Raw genomic sequence first — 24,245 nt, 5'->3', positions numbered from 1 at the left:
GAGATTTTATAGGTTTGCTACCAGTAGCCATTAACGTGTTTGAAATGGGGACATTTTTTTCAAATGGTCACAAAATCTTGTAAACTTTGAGTTTTTAGCTGAATTTTTTTGTGCATGCCAACAAAAATACAAGGATCACGTCTACCGAGTTTGGGGCCAAAACTTCTTCCAAAAAAATTTTAAAAAAATCCCGAACCATAAAAAGTTTTAAAAATCGTGAAAAATAAAAAACGAGTCGTCTTGCCATGAAACTTCACGTGAAGGCTTAAGGGACCATTGTATGAATTTACAAGCCATAAAAATGGCATTAGCAGGCAAAAATATGAAGATGTGCCTAAACCCACCTACCACCCTATCGATCCACGGCTTGCACATCCCGTCTCTCTGGCCGACGTAGTGCCCGCCCGCCTGCCCGCTCATTTCGTCGGTTGGCTTAGGCATACGGAGTTCATTCCTAGTCTAAGATCGGACTGGACTGAGGGTTGCGGCAGCAGGATCGGCAGCACACAGAGGGGGACTCGATCGATCCCTGGCTTACGCATCCTGCCCCTCTGGCTGGCTGAGCGCCCGCACGCTCGTTTCGTGGGTTTACTTAGGCATACAGAGTTCATTCCCATTCTAAGCATACGAAGTTCATTCCCAGTCTAAGATCGGACTGGACCGAGGGTTGTGGCAGCACATGCTGGGCTCAGGCATGTGCTGGTGCCGTATTTTTCTTTGCCGGGGCACCATCGCCGGAGCATCGTCGGAGAACCTGACCGACGGCAATGGGGTTCCGACGATCGGGGGGCCAGGGGGTGTGCACACACGATGTGCGATGGGTGCTGGTGCTTGGCCCTTATATTGGCCCCCTATCCCTCATCAAACCTCAAGAACTCACACCCCCTTAAAGAGCATTTGAGATTATACAGGTTTGCTGCCAATAGCCATTAAAGTGTCTAAAATGGGGACACTTTTGTCAAATGGTCACAAAATCTTGTACACTTCAAATTTTTAGCTAAATGTTTTTTTGCAAGCCAACAAAAATACAAGGATCACGTCTATCAAGTTCGGGGCCAAAAATCCTTCCAAAAAAATTTTGAAAAATCCTGAACCGTAAAAAGTTTTAAAAATCGTGAAAAATAAAAAACGAGTCATCTTGCCATGAAACTTCACGTGAAGGCTTAAGGGACCATTGTATGAATTTACAGGCCATAAAAATGGCATTGGCATGTAGAAATATGAAGATGTGCGTAAACCCACCTGCCACCCTATCGATCCATGGCTTGCACATCCTGCCTCTCTAGCTGGCATAGGGCCCGCCCGCCCATCTACCCACTCGTTTCGTCGTTGGCTTAGGCATACGGTGTTCATTCCCAATCTAAGATCAGATCAGATCGAGGATTGCGGTAGCAGGATCGACAGCACGCAGAGGGGGACCTGATCGATCCTCAGATTACTCATCCATCCTCTCTGGATGGCTGAGGCCCGCACGCTCTTGTCATGGGTTGACTTAGGCATTCAAAGTTCATTCCCAGTCTAAGCATATGGAGTTCATTCCCAGTCTAAGATCGGATCAGACCGATGCTTGCGACAGCACATGCTGGGCTCGGCCATGTGATGGTGCCGCATTTTTCTCCGCCAGGGCACCATCGTCGGAGAACCTGATCGGCAGCATTGGGTTTCCAATGATCGGGGGGGCCGGGGGTGTGCGCAGATGATGTGCGATGGTTGCTGGTACTTGGCCCATATATTGGCCCCCTATCCCTCATCAAACCTCGAGAACTCACACTCCCTTAAAGAGCATTTGAGATTTTACAGGTTTGCTGCCAGTAGCCATTAAAGTGTCTGAAATGGGGACACATTTTTCAAATACTCATAAAATCTTGTACATTTCCATCATACGGAGTTCATTCCCATCTAAGATCAGATCGAAGCGAGGGTTGCGGCAGCACATTCTGGGCTCGAGCATGTTCTGCTGCCACATTTTTCTTCGTCGGGGCACCATCATTGGAGCATCGTCGGAGAACCTGACCGGCGGCATTAGGGTTTCAGCGATTGGGGAGCCCGAAGGGGTGTGTGCGTACATGATGTGCAATGGGAGCTGGTACTTAGCCCTTATATTGGCCCCCTGTCCCTCATCAAACCTTGAGAACTCACACCGCCTTAAAGAGCAACTGAGATTTTACAGGTTTGCTGCCAGTAGCCATTAAAGTGTCTGAAATGGGGACACTTTTTTCAAATGGTCACAAAATCTTGTACACTTCAAGTTTTTAGCTGATTTTTTTTGGCATGCCAAAAAAAAATACAAGGATCATGTCTCCCAAGTTTGGGGCCAAAAATCCTTTCAAAAAAATTTTAAAAAGTTTCAAAAATTGTGAAAAATAGATAACGAGTCTTCTTGCCATGAAACTTCACGTGAAGGCTTAAGGGACCATTGTCTGAATTTACAAGCCATAAAAATGGCATTGGCATGCAGAAATATGAAGATGTGCCTAAACCCACCGACCACCCTATCGATCCACGGCTTGCGCATCCCGTCTCTCTGGCCGTCGTAGTGCCCGCCCGCCCGCCCACTTGCTTTTTTCGTCGGTTGGCTTAGGCATATGAAGTTCATTCCCAGTCTAAGATTGGACTGGACCGAGGGTTGCAATAGCAAGATCAGCAGCACCCAGAGGGGGACCCAACCGATCCCCGACTTGCGCATCCCGCCCCTCTGGCCGGCTGAGTACCCGCACGCTCGTTTCGTGTGTTGACTTAGGCATACGGAGTTCATTCCCAGTCTAGGATTGAACCGGACTGAGGGCTGCGGCAGCACATACTGGGCTCGGGCATGTGCTGGTGCCGTATTTTTCTTCGCAGGGGCACCATTGCTGAAGAACCTAGCCGGCGGCAATGGGGTTCCGACGATCGAGGGGGCCGGGGGGGTTCTGCGCACATGATGTGCGATAGGTGCTGGTACTTGGCCCTTATATTGGCCCCCTATCCCTCATCAAACCTCGAGAACTCACACCCCCTTAAAGAGCATTCGAGATTTTACTGGTTTGCTACCAGTAGCCATTAAAGTGTCTGAAATGCGGACAATTTTTTCAAATGGCCACAAAATCTTGTACACTTCGAGTTTTTTGCTGATTTTTTATGCATGCCAAAAAAAATACAAGGATCACGTCTACCAAGTTTGGGGCCAAAACACCTTCCGAAAAAATTTTAAAAAATCTCGAACCGTAAGAAGTTTCGAAAATCATCAAAAATAAAAAACGAGTCGTCTTGCCATGAAACTTCACGTGAAGGCTTAAAGGATAATTGTATGAATTCACAAGCCATAAAAATGCTATTGGCACTCAAAAATATGAAGACGTGCCTAAACCCACCTACCACCCTATCGATACACGGCCTGTGCATCCCGTCTCTCTGGTCGGCATAGTGCTCGCCTGCCCGCCCGCCCACTCGTTTCGTCGGTTGGCTTAGGCATACGGGGTTCATTCCCAGTCTAAGATTGGATTGGACCGAGGGTTGCGGCAGCACATGCTGGGTTCGGGCATGTGCTGGTGCCACATTTTTCTTCGTCGGGGCACCATCATTGGAGCATCGTCGGAGAACCTGACCGGCGACATTGGGGTTCCGATGATCGTGGGGGCCGGGGGGTGTGCGCACAAGATGTACGATGGGTGCTGGTACTTGGCCCTTATATTGGCCCCCTATCCCTCATCAAACCTCGAGAACTCACACCCACTTAAAGAGCATTTGAGATTTTATAGGTTTGCTGCCGGTAGCTAGTAAAGTGTCTGAAATGGGGACACTTTTTTCAAATGGTCACAAAATCTTGTACACTTTGAGTTTTTAGCTAAATTGTTTTGTGCATGCCAAAAAAATACAAGGATCACGTCTACCAAGTTTGGGGCCAAAAGTCTTTCCGAAAAAATTTTAAAAAATCTCGAACAGCAAAAAGTTTCAAAAATCATGAAAAATAGAAAATGAGTCGTCCTGCCATGAAACTTCACGTGAAGGCTTAAGGGACCATTGTATGAATTTACAAGCCATAAAAATGGTATTGGCAAGCACAAATATGAAGATGTGCCAAAACCCACCTACCCCCCTATCGATCCACGGCTTGCGCATCCCGTATCTCTTGCACGCGTAGTGCCCGCCCGCCTACCCGTCTGCTCGTTTCGTCGGTTGGCTTAGGCATACGGAGTTCATTCCCAGTCTAAGATCAAACCAAACTGAGGGTTGTGGCAGTAGGATTGGCAACACATAGAGGGGGACCCGATTGATCCCCGGCTTGTGCATCCCGCCCCTCTGGCCGGCTGAGCGCCCACACGCTCATTTCAGGGGTTGACTTAGGCATACGAAGTTCATTCGCAGTCTAAGCATACGGAGTTCATTCCCAGTCAAAGATTAGACAGGATCGAGGGTTACGGCAGCACATGCTGGGCTCGAGCATGTGCTGGTGCCGCATTTTTCTTCACCAGGGCACCATCATCGGAGCATCACCAGAGAACCTAACCGGCGACATTGAGGTACCGACGGCATTGGGGTTCCGACGATCGGGGGACCGGGGGAGGTCTGTGCACATGATATGCGATGGGTGCTGGTACTTGTCCCTTATATTGGCCCCCTATCCCTCTTCAAACTTTGAGAACTCACACCCGCTTAAAGAGCATTTGAGGTTTTACAGGTTTGCTACCAGTAGCCATTAAAGTGTCTGAAATGGGGACACTTTTTTTAAATGGCCACAAAATCTTGTACACTTTGAGTTTTTAGCTGAATTTTTTTGTACACGGCAACAAAAATACAAGGATCACGTCTGCAAAGTTTGGGGCCAAAACTCCTTTCGAAAAAATTTTAAAAAATCACGAACCGTAAAATGTTTCAAAATTGTGAAAAATAGAAAACGAGTCGTGTTGCCATGAAACTTCACGTGAAGGCTTATGGGACCATTGTATGAATTTACGGTCCAAAAAAATGGCATTGGCATGCAAAAATATTAAGATGTGCCAAAACCCACCTACCACCCTATCGATCCACGACTTGCTTATCCCATCTCTCTGGCCGACGTAGTGCCCTCCTGCCCGCCCGCCCGATCGTTTCGTCAGTTGGCTTAGGCATAGGGAGTTCATTCCCAGTCTAAGATCAGACCGAACTAAGGGTTGTTGTAACAAGATCGGTAGCATGCAGAGGGGGACTCGGTCAATCCCCGGCATGCGCATCCCACCCCTCTTGCCGACTGAGCGCCCGCACGCCTGTTTCATGGGTTGACTTAGGAATACATCGTTCATTCCAAGTCTAAGCATATAGAGTTCATTCCTAGTCTAAGATCAGACCGGACCGAGGGTTGCGAAAGCAGATCCTGGGCTCGGGCATGTGCTGGTGCTGAATTTTTCTTCATCGGGGCACCATCGTCGAAGCATCACCGAAGAACCTGACCGGCGGCATTGGGGTTCCGACGATCGGGGGGCCGGGGGAGGTGCGCGCACATGATGTGTGATGGGTGCTGGTACTTGGCCCTTATATTGGCCCCCTACCCCTGATCAAACCTCGAGAACTCACACCCCCTTAAAGAGCATTTGAGATTTTACAGGTTTGTTGCCAATAGCGATTAAAGAGTCTGAAATGGGGACACCTTTTTCAAATGGTCACAAAATCTTGTACACTCCCAGTTTTTAGCTGATTGTTTTTGTGCATTACAACAAAAAGACAGGGATCACGTCTGCCAAGTTTCGGGCCAAAACACCTTTCAAAAAAATTTTAAAAAATCTTGAACCCCAAAAAGTTTGAAAAATCATGAAAAATAAAAAACGAGTCATCTTGCCATGAAACTTCACGTGAAGGCTTAAGGGATCATTGTATGAATTTACAAGCCATAAAAATGGCATTGGCATGTAGAAATATGAAGATGTGCCTAAACCCACCTACCACCCTATCGATCCACGGCTTGCGCATCCAGTCTCTCTGGCCGGCGCAATGCCCGCCCGGCCGCCCGGTTGTTTCGTCGGTTGGCTTAGGCATACGGAGTTCATTCCGAGTCTAAGATCAAACCAGACCGAGGGTTGCGACTGCACATGCTAGGCTCGGGCATGTGCTGGTGCCGAATTTTTCTTCGCTGGGGCACCACCGTCAGAGCATCGTCGGAGAACCTGACCGGCAGCATTGAGGTTCCAGCGATCGGGGGGGCCGGGGGGTGTGCGCACATGATGTGCGATGGGCGCTGCTACTTGGCCCTTATATTGGCCCCCTATCCCTCATCAAACCTCGGGAACTCACACCCTCTTAAAGAGCATTTGAGATTTTATAGGTTTATTGCCAGTAGCCATTAATGTGTCTGAATGGGGACACTTTTTTCAAATGGTCACAAAATCTTGTTCACTTCGAGTTTTTAGCTTAATTTTTTTGTGCATGCCAAAAAAAATACAAGGATCACGTCTACCAAGTTTTTGGCCAAAACTCCTTCCGAAAAAATTTTAAAAAATCCCGAACTGCAAAAAGTATCAAAAATTTTAAAAAATAGAAAACGAGTCGTCTTGCCATGAAACTTCACGTGAAGGCTTAAGGGACCATTGTATGAATTTACAGGCCATAAAAATGGCATTGGCACGTAGAAATATGAAGATGTGCCTAAACCAACCTACCACCCTATCGATCCACGGCTTGCGCATCCCGTCTCTTTGGCCGACGTAGTGCCCGCCCGACCGCTCGCTCGTTTTTTTGGTTAGCTTAGGCATATGGAGTTCATTCCCAGTATAAGATCATACCAGACCGAAGGTTGCGGCAGCAGGATCGGCAGCACGCAGAGGGGGACCCGACTGATCCTCGGCTTGTGTATCCCGCCCCTCTGGCCGGCCGAGCGCCTGCACGTTCGTTTCATGGGTTGACTTAGGCATATGGAGTTCATTCCCAGTCTAAGCGTACGGAGTTCATTCCCAATCTGAGATCGGACCAGACCAAGGGTTGCGGCAGCATATGCTAGGCTCGGGCATGTGCTGGTGTCGCATTTTTCTTCGCTAGGGCACCATCGTCGGAGAACCTGATCGACGGCATAAGGGTTTCGACGATCGGGGGGGCTGGGGGTGTGCGGACATGATGTGCGATGGGTGCTGGTACATGGCCCTTATATTGGCCCCCTATCCCTCATCAAACCTCGAGAACCCACACCCCTTTAAAGAGCATTTGAGATTTTACAGGTTTGCTGCCAGTAGCCATTAAAGTGTCTGAAATGGGGACACTTTTTTCAAATAGTCACAAAATCTTGTACACTTCCAGTTTTTAGCTGATTTTTTATGTGCATGCCAACAAAAATACAAGGATCACGTTTACAAAGTTTGGGGCCAAAACTCCTTCCAAAAAAATTTTAAAATATCCCGAATCGTAAAAATTTTCAAAAATCATGAAAAATAGAAAATGAGCCGTCTTGTCATGAAACTTCACGTGAAGGCTTAAGGGACCATTGTATGAATTTACAAGCCATAAAAATGGCATTGGCACGTAGAAATATGAAGATGTGCCTAAACCCACCTACCACCCTATCGATCCACGACTTGCGCATCCCGTCTCTCTGGCCGGCATAGTGCCCACCCGCCCGCCCGCTCGTTTCATCGGGTGGCTTAGGCATACGGGGTTCATTCCCAGTCTAAGATCGAACCAGACTGAGGGTTGTGGTAGCACATGCTGGGTTCGGGCATGTGTTGGTGCCACATTTTTCTTCGCCAGGGCTCCATTGGCGAAGCATTGTCGGAGAACTTGACTGGCGGCATTGGGGTTCCGGCGATTGGGGGGTGTGCGCACATGATGTGCATGGGTGCTGGTACTTGGCCCTTATATTGGCCCCATAGCCCTCATCAAACCTGGAGAACTCACACTCCCTTAAAGAGCATTTGAGATTTTATAGGTTTGTTGCCAGTAGCAATTAAAGTGTCTAAAATGGGGACACTTTTTTCAAATGGTCACAAAATCTTGTACACTTCACGTTTTTAGCTGAATTTTTTTGTGCATGCCAAAAAAAATGCAAGGATCACGTCTATCAAGTTTGGGCCAAAACTCCTTCCGAAAAAGTTTTAGAAAATCATGAACCACAAAAAGTTTCAAAAATCATGAAAAATAGAAAATGAGTCGTCTTGCCATGAAACTTCACGTGAAGGCTTAAGGGACCATTATATGAATTTACAGGCCATAAAAATGGCATTGGCACGTAGAAATATGAAGATGTGCATAACCAACCTACCACCCCATCGATGAATTGCTTACGCATCCCGTCTCTCTGGCCAGCGTAGTTCTCGCTCGGCCGCTCATTTCGTCAGTTGGCTTAGGCATACGGAGTTCATTCCTAGCCTAAGAATAGACCGGACTGAGGGTTGCAGCAGCAGGATCGACAGCACGTAGAGGGGTACCCGATCGATCCCCAGCTTGCGCATCCCGCATGTTGGTTTCATGGGTTGACTTAGGCATACGAAGTTCATTCGCTGTCTAAGCTCGAACCGGATCGAGGGTTGTGGCAGCACATGCTGGGCTCGGGCATGTGCTGGTGCTGTATTTTTCTTCGTCGGGGCACCATCACCGAAGCATCACCGGAGAACCTGATCGGCGACATTGGGGTTCCGACGATCAGGGGAGCCGGGGGGGTGCGCGCACATGATGTGCGATGGGTGCTGGTACTTGGCCCTTATATTGGCCCCCTATCCCTCATCAAACCTCGAGAACTCACACCCCCTTAAAGAGCAATTGAGATTTTACAGGTTTGCTGCCAGTAGCCATTAAAGTGTCTAAAATGGGGACACTTTTTTCAAATGGTCACAAAATCTTGTACACCTCGAGTTTTTAGCTGAATTTTTTTGTGCATGCCAACAAAAATAAAAGGATCATGTCTACCAAGTTTGGGGCCAAAACTCCTTGCAAAAAAGTTTTAAAAAATCCCAAATCGTAAAAAGTTTAAAAAATCGTGAAAAATGGAAAACGAGTCGTCTTGCTATGAAACTTCACGTGAAGGCTTAAGGGACCTTTGCATGAATTTACAAGCCATAAAAATGGCATTGGCACATAGAAATATGAAGATGTGTCAAACCCACCAACCATCCTATCGATCCTCGGCTTGCGCATCCCGTCTCTCAGGCCAACGTAGTGCTCACTCTCCCGCTCGTTTCGTTGGTTGGCTTAGGCATATGGAGTTCACTCCCAATCTAAGATTAGATCAGATCGAGGGTTGTGGCAGCAGGATCGGCAACACGCAGAGGGGGACCCAGCCGATCCCTGGCTTACAGGCCGGCGTAGTTCCCGCTTGTCCGCCCGCCCTCTCGTTCCTTCGATTGGCATACACATACGGAGTTCATTCCCAGTCTAAGATCAGATCGGACTAAGGGTTGCGGCAGCAGGATCAACAACACGCGAAGGGGGACCCGATCGATCCCCGGCTTGCGTATCTCGCCCCTTTGGCCGGCTGAGTGCCCGCACGCTCGTTTCGTGGGTTGACTTAGGCATACGGAGTTCATTCCCAGTATAAGCATATGAAGTTCATTCCCAGTCTAAGATCGAACCGGACCGAGGGTTGCAGCAGCACATGCTGGGCTCGGGCATGTGTCGGTGCCGCATTTTTCATCGTCGGGGCACCATCACCGAAGAACCTGACCGGAGGCACTAGGGTTTCGGCGATTGGGGGACCAGGGGGTATGCGCACATGATGTGCGATGGGTGCTGGTACTTGGCCCTTATATTGGCCCATTATCCCTCGTCAAACCTCGAGAACTCACACCCCCTTAAAGAGCATTCGAGATTTTACAGGTTTGCTGCCAGTAGCCATTAAAGCGTCTGAAATGGGGACACTTTTTTCAAATGGTCACAAAATCTTACACACTTCGAGTTTTTAGCTGAATTTTTTTGTGCAAGCCAAAAAAAATACAAGGATCACGTCTACCAGGTTTAGGGCCAAAACTCCTTTGAAAAAAATTTTAAAAAATCTCAAACTACAAAAAGTTTCAAAAATCATGAAAAATAGAAAATGGGTCGTCTTGGCATTAAACTTCACGTGAAGGCTTAAGGGACCATTGTATGAATTTACAAGCCATAAAAATGGCATTGGCACATAGAAATATGAAGATGTGCCTAAACCCACCTACCACCCTATCGATCCATGGCTTGTGTATTCCGTCTCTCTGGCCGACGTAGTGCCCGCCCGCCCGCCCGCCCGTTCGTTTCGTCGGTTGGCTTAGGCATACGGAGTTCATTCCCAGTCTAAGATTGGACTAGACTGAGGGTGGCAGCAGCAGGATCGGCAGCACGCAGAAGGGGACCCGACCGATCCCTGGCTTGCGCATCCCGCCCTTCTGGCCGGCTGAGCGCCCGCACGCTCATTTCATGGGTTGACTTAGGCATACGGAGTTCATTCCCAGTCTAAGATCGGATTGGACTGAGGGTTGCAGCTACACATGCTGGGCTCGGGCATGTCCTGGTGCCTCATTTTTCTTCGCGGGGGCACCATCGTCGGAGCATCTCCGGAGAACCTGACCAACGGCATTGGTTTTCTGCGATCTGGGGGGCCGGGGGGGTGTGCGCACATGATGTGCGATGGGTGGTGGTACTTGGCCCTTATATTGGCCCGTTATCCCTCATCAAACCTCGAGAACTCACACCCCCTTAAAGAGCATTTGAGATTTACAGGTTTGCTGCCAGTAGCCATTAAAGTGTCTGAAATGGGGACACTTTTTTCAAATGGTCACAAAATCTTGTACACTTCGAGTTTTTAGCTGAATTTTTTTGCGCATGCCAACGAAAATACAAGGATCATGTCTACCAAGTTTGGGGCCAAAACTCCTTCCAAAAAAATTTTCAAAAATCATGAACCGTAAAAAGTTTTGAAAATCGTCAAAAATAGAAAACGAGTCGTCTGGCCATGAAACTTCACATGAAGGTTAAGGGACCATTGTATGAATTTACAAGCCATAAAAATAGCATTGGCACGCAAAAATATGAAGATGTGCCCAAACCGACCTACCACCCTATCGATCCATGGCTTGCGCATTCCGTCTCTCTGGCCGACGTAGTGCCCGCCCGCCGGCCCGTTCATTTCATCGGTTGGCTTAGGCATACGGAGTTCATTCCCAGTCTAAGATTGCACCAGATTGAGGGTTGCGACAGCAGGATCGACAGCACGTAGAGGGGCACCCAATCGATCCCTTGCTTGCGCATCCCGCCCCTCTGGCCTGCTGAGCGCCCGCACGCTCATTTCATGGGTTGACTTAGGCATACGGAGTTCATTCCCAGTCTAAGCATATGGAGTTCATTCCCAGTCTAAGCATACGGAGTTCATTCCCAGTCTAAGATCGGACCAAATCGAGGGCTGCGACTACACATGCTAGGCTCGGGCATGTCCTGGTGCCGCATTTTTCTTCGCGGGGGCACCATCGTCGGAGCATCGCTGGAGAACCTGCCCGTGGCATTGGGTTTCCGGCGATCTAGGGGGTCGAGGGGTGTGCTCACATGATCTGCGATGGGTGCTGGTACTTGGCCCTTATATTGGCCGCTATCCCTCATCAAACCTCGAGAACTCACACCCCTTTAAAGACCATTTAAGATTTTACAGGTTTGCTGCCAGTAGCCATTAAAGTGTCTGAAATGGGGACACTTTTTTCAAATGGTCACAAAATCTTGTACACTTCGAGTTTTTAGCTGAATTTTTTTGTGCATGCCAACAAAAATAAAAGGATCACGTATACCGAGTCTTTTGCCAAAACTCCTTCCGAAAAAATTTTAAAAAATCCCGAACCGTAAAAAGTTTCCAAAATCGTAAAAAATAGAAAACCAGTCGTCTTGCCGTGAAACTTCACGTGAAGGCTTAAGGGACCATTGTATGAATTTACAAGCCATAAAAATGGCATTGGCATGCAGAAATATGAAGATGTGCATAACCCACCTACCACCCCATCGATCCACCGCTTACGCATCCCGTCTCTCTGGCCGGCGTAGTGCCTGCACGGTCGCTCGTTTCGTCAGTTGGCTTAGGCATACTGAGTTCATTCCCAGTCTAAGATCAAACCAGATCGAGGGTTGCTGTAGCAGGATCTGCAGCACGCAGAGGGGGACCCGGTCGATCCTCGACTTGTGCATCCTGCCCCTCTGGTCGGCTGAGCGCCCGCACGCTCGTTTCGTGGGTTGACTTAGGCATCCCAGTCTAAGATTGGACTGGATTGAGGGTTGCGGCAGCACATGCTGGGCTCGAGCATGTGCTGGTGCCACATTTTTCTTCGTCGGGGCACCATCGCCAGAGCATCACTGGAGAACCTAATCGACGGCAATGGGGTTCCGACGATCGGGGGGCCGGGGGGGTGTGCGCACATGATTTGTGATGGGTGCTGGTACTTGGCCCTTATATTGGCCCCCTATCCCTCATCAAACCTTGAGAACTCACACCCCCTTAAAGAGCATTTGAGATTTTACAGGTTTGCTGCCAGTAGCCATTAAAGTGTCTAAAATGGGGACACTTTTTTCAAATGGTCACAAAATCTTGTACACTTCGAGTTTTTAGCTGAATTGTTTTTTGCATGCCAATAAGAATACAAGGATCACGTCGACCAAGTTTGGGGCCAAGACTCCTTCCGAAAAAATTTAAAAAAATCTCAAACCGTAAAAAGTTTCAAAACTCGTGAAAAATAGAAAATGGGCCGTCTTGCCATGAAACTTCACGTGAAGCCTTAAGGGACCATTGTATGAATTTACAAGCCATAAAAATGGCATTGGCACGTAGAAATATGAAGATGTGCCTAAACCCACCTACCACCCTATAGATCCACGGCTTACGCATCCCGTCTCTCTGGCCGGCGTAGCACCCGCCCGTCTGCTCGTTTCGTCGGTTGGCATAGGCATATGGAGTTCATTCCCAGTCTAAGATCGGACCAGACTGAGGGTTGCGGCAGCAGGATCGGTAGCACACAGAGGGGGACCCGGCCGATCCCCAGCATGTGCATCCTGCCCCTCTGGCCGGCTGAACGCCTGCACGCTCGTTTTGTGGGTTGACTTAGGCATACGGAGTTCATTCCCAATCTAAGCATACGGACTTCATTCCCAGTCTAAGATTGAACCGGACCGAGGGTTGCAACAGCACATGCTGGGCTCGAGCATGTGCTGGTGCCGCATTTTTCTTCGTCGGGGCACGTTTTTCAAATGGTCATAAAATTTTGTACACTACGAGTTTTTTGCTGATTTTTTTTGTGCATGCCAACAAAAATGCTAGGATCACCTCTACCAGGTTTGGGGCAAAACTCCTTCCAAAAAAAATTAAAAAAATCCTGAACCACAAAGAAGTTTCAAAAATCATTAAAAATAGAAAACGAGTCGTCTTGCGATGAAACTTCACGTGAAGGCTTAAGGGACCATTGTATGAATTTACAAGCCATAAAAATGGCATTGGCACACAGAAATATTGAGATGTGCCTAAACCCACCTACCACCCTATTGATCCATGGCTTGCGCATCTCATCTCCCTGGCCGGCGTAGTGCCGGCTCGCCTACCTGCCCACTTGTTTCATCGGGGCACCATTGTCGGAGAACCTGACCGACGACATTGGGGTTCCGATGATCGGGGGGCCGGGGGGGTGTGCACACTTGATGTGCGATGGGTGCTGGTACTTGGCCCTTATATTGGCCCCCTATCAATCATCAAACCTCGAGAACTCACACCCCCTTAAAGAGCATTTGAGATTTTACAGGTTTGCTGCCAGTAGCCATTAAAGTGTCTGGATGGGGATACTTTTTTCAAATGGTCACAAAATATTGTGCACTTCTAGTTTTTAGCTGAATTTTTTTGTGCATGCCAAAAAAAATGCAAGGATCACGTCTACCAAGTTTGGGGCCAAAAATCCTTCTGAAAAAATTAAAAAAAATCCCGAACCGTAAAAAGTTTCAAAAATTGTGAAAAATAAAAAACGAGTCGTCTTGCCATGAAACTTCACGAGAAGGCTTATGGGACCATTGTATGAATTTACAAGCCATAAAATGGCATTAGCACATAGATATATGAAGATGTGCCTAAACCCACCAACCACCCTATCGATCTACGGCTTGCGCATCCCGTCTCTCTGGCCGGCGTAGTGCCCGCCCGCCCGTCCGCTCGTTCCATCGGTTGGGTTAGGCATACGGAGTTCATTCCCAGTATAAGATCAGACCAGATCGAGGGTTACGGCAGCAGGATTGGCAGCACGTAGAGGGGGACCCGGTCGATCCCCGGCTTGTGCATCTTGCCCCTCTGGCCGGCTGAGCGCCCGCATGCTCATTTCGTGGGTTGACTTAGGCATACGGAGTTTATTCCCAGTCTAAGGATACTTAGTTTATTCCCAGTCTAAGATCAGACTAGACTGAGGGTTGCGGCAGCACATGCTGGGCTCAGGCATGTGCTGGTGCCGTATTTTTCTTCGTCGGGCCATCATCACCGGAGCATCACCGGAGAACCTAATCGGCGGCATTGGGGTTCCGACGATCGGGGGGCCGGGGGGTGTGCGCACATGATGTGTGATGGGTGCTGGTACTTGGCCCTTATATTGGCCCCCTATCCCTCATCAAACCTTGAGAACTCACACCCCCTTAAAGAGCATTTGAGATTTTACAGGTTTGCTGTCAGTAGCCACTAAAGTGTCTGAAATGGGGACACTTTTTTCAAATGGTCACAAAATCTTGTACACTTCGAGTTTTTAGCTGAATGTTTTTATGCATGCCAACAAAAATACAAGGATGACGTCCACCAAGTGTATTGCCAAAAATCCATTGAAAAAAAATTTTAAAAAATCCCGAACCGTAAAAAGTTTCAAAAATCAGGAAAAATAGAAAATGAGTCGTCTTGCCATGAAACTTCACGTGAAGGCTTAAGAGACCATTGTATGAATTTACAAGCCATAAAAATGGCATTGGCACATAGAAATATGAAGATGTGCCTAAACCCACCTACCACCCTATCTATCCACGGCTTGCGCATCCCGTCTCTCTGGCCGACGTAGCGACCGCCCGCCCGCCCGCCCGCTCGTTTCATCGGTTAGCTTAGACATACGGAGTTCATTCCCAGTCTAGGATTGGACTGGACCGAAGGTAGTGGCAGCAGTAGCAACAGCACGTAGACGGGGACCCAACCGATCCCCAGCTTGCGCATCCTGCCCCTCTGGCCGACTGAGCGCCCGCACGCTCGTTTCGTGGGTTGACTTAGGCATACAGAGTTCATTCCCAGTCTAAGCATACGGAGTTCATTCCTAGTCTAAGATTGGACTGGACCGAGGGTTGCGGCAGCACATGTTGGGCTCGGGCATGTGCTGGTGACACATTTTCTTCTCCGGGGCACCATCATCGGAGCATCGCCAGAGAACCTGACCGGCGGCATTGGGGTTCCAACGATCGGGGGGGTCGGGGGGGGTGTGCGCACATGACATGCGATGGGTGCTGGTATTTGGCCCTTATATTGGCCCCCTATTCGTCATCAAACCTCGAGAACTCACACCCCCTTAAAGAGCATTTGAGATTTTACAGGTTTACTGCCAGTAGCCGTTAAAGTGTTTGAAATGGTGACACTTTTTTCAAATGGTCACAAAATCTTGTACACTTCGATTTTTTAGCTGATTTTTTTTGTGCATGCCAACAAAAATACAAGGATCACGTCTTCCAAATTTGGGGAAAAACTCCTTCCAAAAAAATTTTGAAAAATCTCGAACCGCAAAAAGTTTCAAAAGTCGTGAAAAATAGAAAATGAGTCGTCTTGCCATTAAACTTCACATGAAGGCTTAAGGGACCATTGTATGAATTTACAAGCCATAAAAATGGCATTGGCACGTAGATATATGAAGATGTGTTTAAACCCACCTACCACTCTATCAATCCACGACTTGCGCATCCCGTCTCCCTTGTCAGCGTAGTGCACGCTCGCCCACTCGTTTCGTTGGTTAGCTTAGGCATACAGGGTTCATTCCCATTCTAAGATCGAACCAGACCGAGGGTTGTGGCAGCAGGATCAACAGCACGCAGAGGGGGACCCAGCCGATCCCCGGCTTGCGTATCCCACCCCTCTCGCTGACTGAGCAGCCACACGCTCGTTTCGTGTGTTGACTTAGGCATACAGAGTTCATTCCCAATCTAAGCATACAGAGTTCATTCCCTGTGTAAGATCGGCCCAGACCGAGGGTTACGGCAGCACATGCTGGGCACGGGTAGTGCTGGTGCCGTATTTTTCTTCGCCAGGGCACCATCGCATGAGCATAGCCGGAGAACTTGACCGGCTGCATTGGGGTTACGACGATCGGGGGCACCAGGGGGGTGTGCGCACATGATGTGCGATGAGTGCTGGTACTTGGCCCTTATATTGGCCCCCTATCTCTCATCAAACCTCGAGAACTCACACCCCCTTAAAGAGCATTTGAGATTTTACAGGTTTGCTCCCAGTAGCCATTAAAGTGTCTGAAATGGGGACACTTTTTTCAAATGCTCACAAAACCTTGTACACTTGAAGTTTTTACCTGAATTTTTTTGTGCATGCCAACAAAAAGAAAAGCATCACGTCTACCAAGTTTGGGGTCAAAACTCCTTTCGAAAAAATTTTAAAAAATCCCGAACCGTAAAAAGTTTCCAAAATCGAGAAAAATAAAAAACGAGTCGTCTTGCCGAGAAACTTCACGTGAAGGCTTAAGGGACCATTGTATGAATTTGCAAGCCATAAAAATGGCATTGGCACACAGAAATATGAAGATGTGCCTAAACCCACCTACCACCCTATCGATCCACGGCTTGCGCATCCCGTCTCTCTGGCCGGCGTAGTGCCTGCCCGCCTGCCCGCCCGCTCGTTTCATCGGTTGGCTTAGGGATACTAAGTTCATTCCCAGTCTAAGATCAGATTGGACTAAGGGTTGCAGCAGCAGGATCGACAGCACGTCGAGGAGGACCCGACCGATCCCTGGCTTGCACATCCCGCCCCTCTGGTCAGCTAAGATCGGACCAGACTGAGGGTTGCAGTGGTAGGATCAGCAGCACGTAGTGGGGGACCCGACCGATCCCCGGCTTGTGCATCCTGCCCCTCTGGCTAGCTGAGCGCCCGCACACTCATTTCATGGGTTGAGTTAGGCATACGGAGTTCATTCCCAGTCTAAGCATACGGAGTTCATTCCCAGTCTAAGATGGGACCAGACCAACCGTTGCGACAGCACATGCTGGGCCTAGGCATGTGCTGGTGCTGCATTTTTCTTTGCCGGGGCACCATCGCCGGAGCATAACCGGAGAACCTGACCGACGGCATTGGGGTTCCGGCGATCGGGGGGTCGGGGGGTGTGCGCACATGATGTGCGATGGGTGCTGGTACTTGGCCCTTTTATTGGCCCCCTATCCCTCCTCAAACCTCGATAACTCACACCCCCTTAAAGAGCATTTGAGATTTTACAGGTTTGCTGCCAGTAGCCATTAAAGTATCTGAAATGGGGACACATTTTTGAAATGGTCACAAAATCTTGTACACTATGAGTTTTTAGCTAAATTGTTTTGTGCATGCCAACAAAAATACAGGGGTCACGTCTACCAAGTTTGGGGCCAAAAATCCTTCCGAAAAAATTTTTAAAAATCCAGAACCGTAAAAAGTTTCCAAAATCATGAAAAATAGAAAACGAGTCGTCTCGCAATGAAACTTCACGTGAAGGCTTAAGGGACCATTCTATGAATTTACAAGCCATAAAAATGGCATTGGCACGCAGAAATATGAAGATGTGCCTAAACCAACCTATCACCCTATCGATCCACGGCTTGCGCATCCTATCTCTCTAGCTGACGTAGTGATTGCCCGCCCGTCCGCTCGTTTCGTCGATTGGCTTAGGCATACGGAGTTCATTTCCAGTCTAAGCATACAGAGTTCATTCCCAGTCTAAGATCGGACCAGACCACGCATTGCGATAGCACATGCTGTGCTCGGGCATGTGCTAGTGCCGCATTTTTCTTTACTGGGGCACCATCACCGGAGCATCACCGAAGAACTTGACCGACGGCATTGGGGTTCCGACGATCGGGGGGTCGGGGGGTGTGCGCACATGATGTGCGGTCGGTGCTGGTACTTGGCCCTTTTATTGGCCCCCTATCCCTCATCAACCTCGACAACTCACACCCCCTTAAAGAGCATTTGATATTTTACAGGTTTGCTGCCAGTAGCCATTAAAGTGTCTGAAATGGGGACACTTTTTTCAAATGGTCACAAAATCTTGTACACTGTGAGTTTTTAGCTGAATTGTTTTGTGCATACCAACAAAAATACACGGATCACGTCTACCAAGTTTGGGGCCAAAACTCTTTCCGAAAAATTTTTAAAAAATCTCGAACCGTAAAAGGTTTCAAAAATCATAAAAAATAGAAAACGAGTCGTCTGGCCATGAAACTTCACGTGAAGGTCTAAGGGACCATTGTATGAATTTACAAGCCATAAAAATGGCATTGGCACACAAAAATATGAAGATGTGCCTAAACCCACCTACCACCATATCGATCCACGACTTACGCATCCCGTCTCTCTGGCTGGCATAGAGCCTGCCCGCCCGCTCGTTTCATCGGTTGGCTTAGGCATACAGAGTTCATTCCCAGTCTAAGATCGGACCGAACCGAGGGTTGCAGTAGCAGGATCGGTAGCACACAGAGGGGGACCCGACCGATCCCCGGCTTGCGCATCCCACCCCTCTTGCCAGCTGAGTGCCCAAACGCTCATTTCGTGGGATGACTTAGGCATACAGAGTTCATTCCCAATCTAAGATTAGACCAGACCGAGGGTTGCGGCAGCACTTCCTGGGCTCGGGCATGTGCTGGTGCCAAATTTTTCTTCGCTGGGGCACCATCACCGGAGCATCATCGGAGAACCTAACCGACGGCATTGGGGTTCCGACGATCAGGGGGCTGGGGGGGATATGCGCACATGATGTGCGATGGGTGCTGGTACCTGGCCCTTATATTGGCCCCCTATCCCTCATCAAACCTCGAGAACTCACACCCCCTTAAAGAGCATTTGAGATTTTACAGGTTTGCTGCCAGTAGCCATTAAAGTGTCTAAAATGGAGACATTTTTTTCAAATGGTCACAGAATCTTGTACACTTTGAGTTTTTAGCTGAATTTTTTTGTGCACGCCAAAAAAAAATACAGGGATCACGTTTACCAAGTTTGGTGCCAAAAATCCTTCCGAAAAGATTTTAAAAAAATCCAGAACCGTAAAAAGTTTCCAAAATCGTGAAAAATAGAAAACGAGTCGTCTCACCATGAAACTTCACGTGAAGGCTTAAGGGACCATTGTATGAATTTACAAGCCATAAAAATGGCATTGGCATGCAGAAATATGAAGCTGTGCCTAAACCAACCTACCACCCTATTGATCCACGGCTTGCGCATCCCGTCTCTCTAGCCGATGTAGCGACTGCCTACCCGCCCGCTCATTTCGTTGATTGGCTTAAGTATACGGAGTTAATTCCCTGTCTAAGATCAAACCAGACTGAGGGTTGCAGCAACAGGATGGATAGCATGCAGAGGGGGACCCGATCAATCTTTGGCTTGTGCATCCCACCCCTCTGGCCGGCTGAGCGCCCGCACGCTCGTTTCGTGGGTTGACTTAGGCATACAGAGTTCATTCCCAATCTAAGCATACGGAGTTCATTCCCAGTCTATGATCGGACTGGATCAAAGTTTACGGCTGAACATGCTGGGCTCGGGCATGTGCTGGTGCCGCATTTTTCTTCGCCGAGGCACCATCGCCGGAGCATCGTCAGAGAACCTGACGGGCAGCATTAGGGTTCCGACGATCAGGGGGGCCGAGGGGGGTGTGCGCACATGATGTGCGATGGGTGCTGGTATTTGGCCCTTATATTGGCCCCCTATCCCTCATCAAACCTCAAGAACTCACAACCCCTTAAAGAGCATTTGAGATTTTACAGATTTGCTGCCAGTAGCGATTAAAGTGTCTGAAATGGGGACACTTTTTTCAAATGGTCACAAAATCTTGTACACTTCGAGTTTTTAGCTCAATTTTTTTGTGCATGCCAAAAAAAATAAAAGGATCACGTCTACCTAGTTTGGGGCCAAAAATCCTTCCAAAAAAATTTTACAAAATCTCGAACCGCAAAAAGTTTCAAAAATCGTGAAAAATAAAAAACGAGTTGTCTTGCCATGAAACTTCACGTGAAGGATTAAGGGACCATTGTATGAATGTACAAGCCATAAAAATGGCATTGGCACGTAGAAATATGAAGATGTGCTTGAACCCACCTAGCACCCTATCGATCCACGGCTTATGCATCCCGTCTCTCTGGCCGGCGTAGTGCCCGCCCGCCCGCAAGCTCGTTCCTTTCGTCGGTTGGCTTAGGCATACGGAGTTCATTCCCAGCCTAAGATCCGATCAGATCGAGGGTTACGGTAGCAGGATCGGCACCACGTAGAAGGGGACCCGATCGATCCTCGACTTACGCACCGCACCCCTCTGGCCAGTTGAACGCCCGTACGCTCATTTCGTGGGTTGACTTAGGCATACGGAGTTCATTCCCAGTCTAAGCATACGGAGTTCATTCCCAGTCTAAGATTGGATCGGACCAAGGGTTACGGCAGCACATGCTGGGCTCGAGCCTGTGCTGGTGCCGCATTTTTCTTCACGTGACCATTGCCGGAGCATCGCCGGAGAACCTGACCGACAGCATTGGGGTTCCGACGATCAGGGGCCCGAGGGGTGTGTGCTCACATGATGTGCGATGGGTGCTGGTACTTGGCCCTTATATTGGCCCCCTATCCCTCATCAAACCTCGAGAACTCACACCCCCTTAAAGAGCATTTGAGATTTTACAGGTTTGCTGCCAGTAGCCATTAAAGTGTCTGAAATGGGGACACTTTTTTCAAATGGTCACAAAATCTTATACACTTTGAGTTTTTAGCTGAATTTTTTTACGCATGCCAACAAAAATAAAAGGATCACGTCTACCTAGTTTGGGGCCAAAATCCTTTTGAAAAAATTTTAAAATATCTTGAACCGTAAAAAGTTTCAAAAATTGTGAAAAAGAAAAAATGAGTCATCTTGCCGTGAAGATGTGCTTGAACCCACCTACCACCCTATCGATCCACAGCTTGCGCATCCTGTCTCTCTGGCCAACGTAGTGCCCACTCGCCCACCCACTCGTTTCGTCGGTTGGCTTAGGCATACGGAGTTCATTCCCAGTCTAAGCATACGGAGCTCATTCCTAGTCTAAGATCAGAATGGATCGAGGGTTACAGCAGCACATGCTGGGCTCGGGCATTTGCTGGTGCCGTATTTTTCTTCACCAGGGCACCACCGTCGGAGAACCTGACCGACGGTATTGGGGTTCCGGCGATCGGGGGGGCCAGGGTGTGTGCGCACATGATGTACGATGGGTGCTGGTACTTGGCTCTTATATTGGCCCCCTATCCCTCATCAAACCTCGAGAACTCACACCCCCTTAAAGAGCATTTGAGATTTTACAAGTTTGTTGCCAGTAGCCATTAAAGTGTCTGAAATGGGGACACTTTTTTCAAATGGTCACAAAATCTTGTACACTTCGAGTTTTTAGCTGAGTTTTTTTGTGCATGCCAACAAAAATACAAGGATCACGTCTACCAAGTTCGGGGCCAAAACCCTTTCGAAAAATTTTTAAAAAATCTCGAACCGCAAAAACTTTCAAAAATCGTGAAAAATAGAAAATGAGTCGTCTCGCCATGAAACTTCACGTGAAGGCTTAAGGGACCATTGTATGTATTTACAAGCCATAAAAATGGCATTGGCACGCATAAATATGAAGATGTGCCTAAACCCACCTACCATCCTATCGATCCACGGCTTGCGCATCCTATCTCTCTAGCCGGCGTAGTGCCTGCCCGCCCCCCTGCTTGTTTCGTCGGTTGGCTTAGGCCTACGGAGTTCATTCCCAGTCTAAGATTGGACCAGACTGAGGGTTGTGGCAGCAGGATCAGTAGGATCGATAGCACTTAAAGGGGGACCTAGCCGATCCCCGGCTTGCGCATCCCGCTCCTCTGGCTGGCTCAGCGCCCGCACGCTCGTTTCGTGGGTTGACTTAGGCATGTGAAGTTCATTCCCAGTCTAAGCAGATGGAGTTCATTCCCAGTCTAAGATCAGACTGGACCGAGGGTTGTAGCAGCACATGCTGGGCTCGGGCATGTGCTGCGGCCGCATTTTTCTTCGCCAGGGCACCATCGTCGGGGCATCACCGGAGAACCTGACCGACGGCATTTGGGTTCGGCGATTGGGGGGGCCGGGGGGTGTGCGCACATGATGTGCGATGGGTGCTGGTACTTGGCCCTTATATTGGCCCCCTATCCCTCACCAAACCTCGAGAACTCACACCCCCTTAAAGAGCATTTGAGATTTTACAGGTTTGCTGGAAGTAGCCATTAAAGTGTCTGAAATGGGAACACTTTTTTCAAATGGTCACAAAATCTTGTACACTTCGAGTTTTTAGCTGAATTTTTTTGTGCATGCCAAAAAAAATACAAGGATCACATCTAGTTTTGGGCCAAAATGCCTTCCAAAAAAATTTTAAAAAGTCCCAAACTGCAAAAAGTTTCAAAAATCGTGAAAAATAGAAAACGAGTCGTCTTGGCATGAAACTTCACGTGAAGGCTTAAGGGACAATTGTATCAATTTACAAGCCATAAAAATGGCATTGGCACACAGAAATATGAAGATGTGCCTAAACCCACCTGCCACCCTATCGATCGATGGCTTGCGCATCCTGTATCTCTGGCTGGTGTAGTGCCCGCCCGCCCGTCCGCCCGCTCATTTCGTCGGTTGGCTTAGGCATACGGAGTTCATTCCCAGTCTAAGATCGGATCGGACCGAGGGTTACGGCAGTAGGATCGAAAGCACATAGAGGGGGACCCAGCCGATACCCGACTTGTGCATCCTGCCCCTTTGGCCGGCAGAGCACCCACAGGCTCGTTTCGTGGGTTGACTTAGGCATACGGAGTTCATTCCCAATCTAAGCATACGGAGTTCATTTCCAGTCAAAGATCGAATCGGATCGAGGGTTACGGTAGTACATGCTGGGCTCGGGCATGTGCTGGTGCCGTATTTTTCTTCATCGGGGTGCCACTGTCAGAGCATCGTCGGAGAACCTGATCGACGGCATTGGGGTTCCGACGATCGGGGGGGTTGGGGGGTGTGCGCAAATGATGTACGATGGGTGCTAGTACTTGGCCCTTATATTGGCCCCCTATCCCTCCTCAAACCTTGAGAACTCACACCCCTTTAAAGAGCATTTGAGATTTTACAAGTTTGCTACCAGTAGCCATTAAAGTGTCTGAAATGGAGACATTTTTTTCAAATGGTCACAAAATCTTGCCATGAAACTTCACGTGAAGGCTTAAGGGACCATTGTCGTTCCCGCCCGCCCGCCCACCCGCTCATTTCATCGGTTGGCTTAGGCATACGGAGTTCATTCCCAGTCTAAGATCAGACCTGACTGAGGGTTGTGGCAGCAAGATCGACAGCACGCAGAGTAGGACTGGATCGATCCCCGGCATAAGCATCCCGCCCCTCTGGCCGGCTGAGCGCCCGCACGCTCATTTCGTGGGTTGACTTAGGCATACGAAGTTCATTCCTAGTCTAAGCATACGGAGTTCATTTCTAGTCAAAGATAGAATCGGACCGAGGGTTGCGGCAGCACATGCTGGGGACAGGCATGTGCTGGTGCCACATTTTTCATCGTCGGTGCAGCATAGCCGGAGCATCGCCGGAGAACCTAACCAGCGGCATTGGGGTTCCAGCGATCGGGTGGGCCAGGGCTTGTGCACAAATGATGTGCGATGGGTGCTGGTACTTGGCCCTTATATTGGCCCCCTATCCCTCATCAAACCTCGAGAACTCACACCCCCTTAAAGAGCATTTGAGATTTTACAGGTTTGCTGCCAGTAGCCGTTAAAGTGTCTGAAATGGGGACACTTTTTTCAAATGGTCACAAAATCTTGTACACTTTGAGTTTTTAGCTGAATTTTTTTGTGCATGCTGAAAAAAATTCAAGGATCACGTCTACCAGGTTTGAGGCCAAAACTCCTTCTGAAAAAATTTTAAAAAATCTCAAACCGTAAAAACTTTTGAAAATCATGAAAAATAGAAAACGAGTCGTCTTGCCGTGAAACTTAACGTGAAGGCTTAAGGGACCATTGTATGAATTTAGAAGCCATAAAAATGGCATTGGCGTGTAGAAATATGAAGATGTGCCAAAACCCACCTACCACCCTATCGATCCACGACTTGCGCATCTCGTCTCTCTGGCCGGCGTAGTGC

The sequence above is a fragment of the Durio zibethinus genome, chromosome 1 (genome assembly GCF_047325235.1).
Source record: "Durio zibethinus cultivar Kanyao isolate XHJ-2024 chromosome 1, ASM4732523v1, whole genome shotgun sequence".
NCBI classification, from domain to species: domain Eukaryota; kingdom Viridiplantae; phylum Streptophyta; class Magnoliopsida; order Malvales; family Malvaceae; genus Durio; species Durio zibethinus.
Note: the sequence above shows the minus strand (reverse complement) of the source record.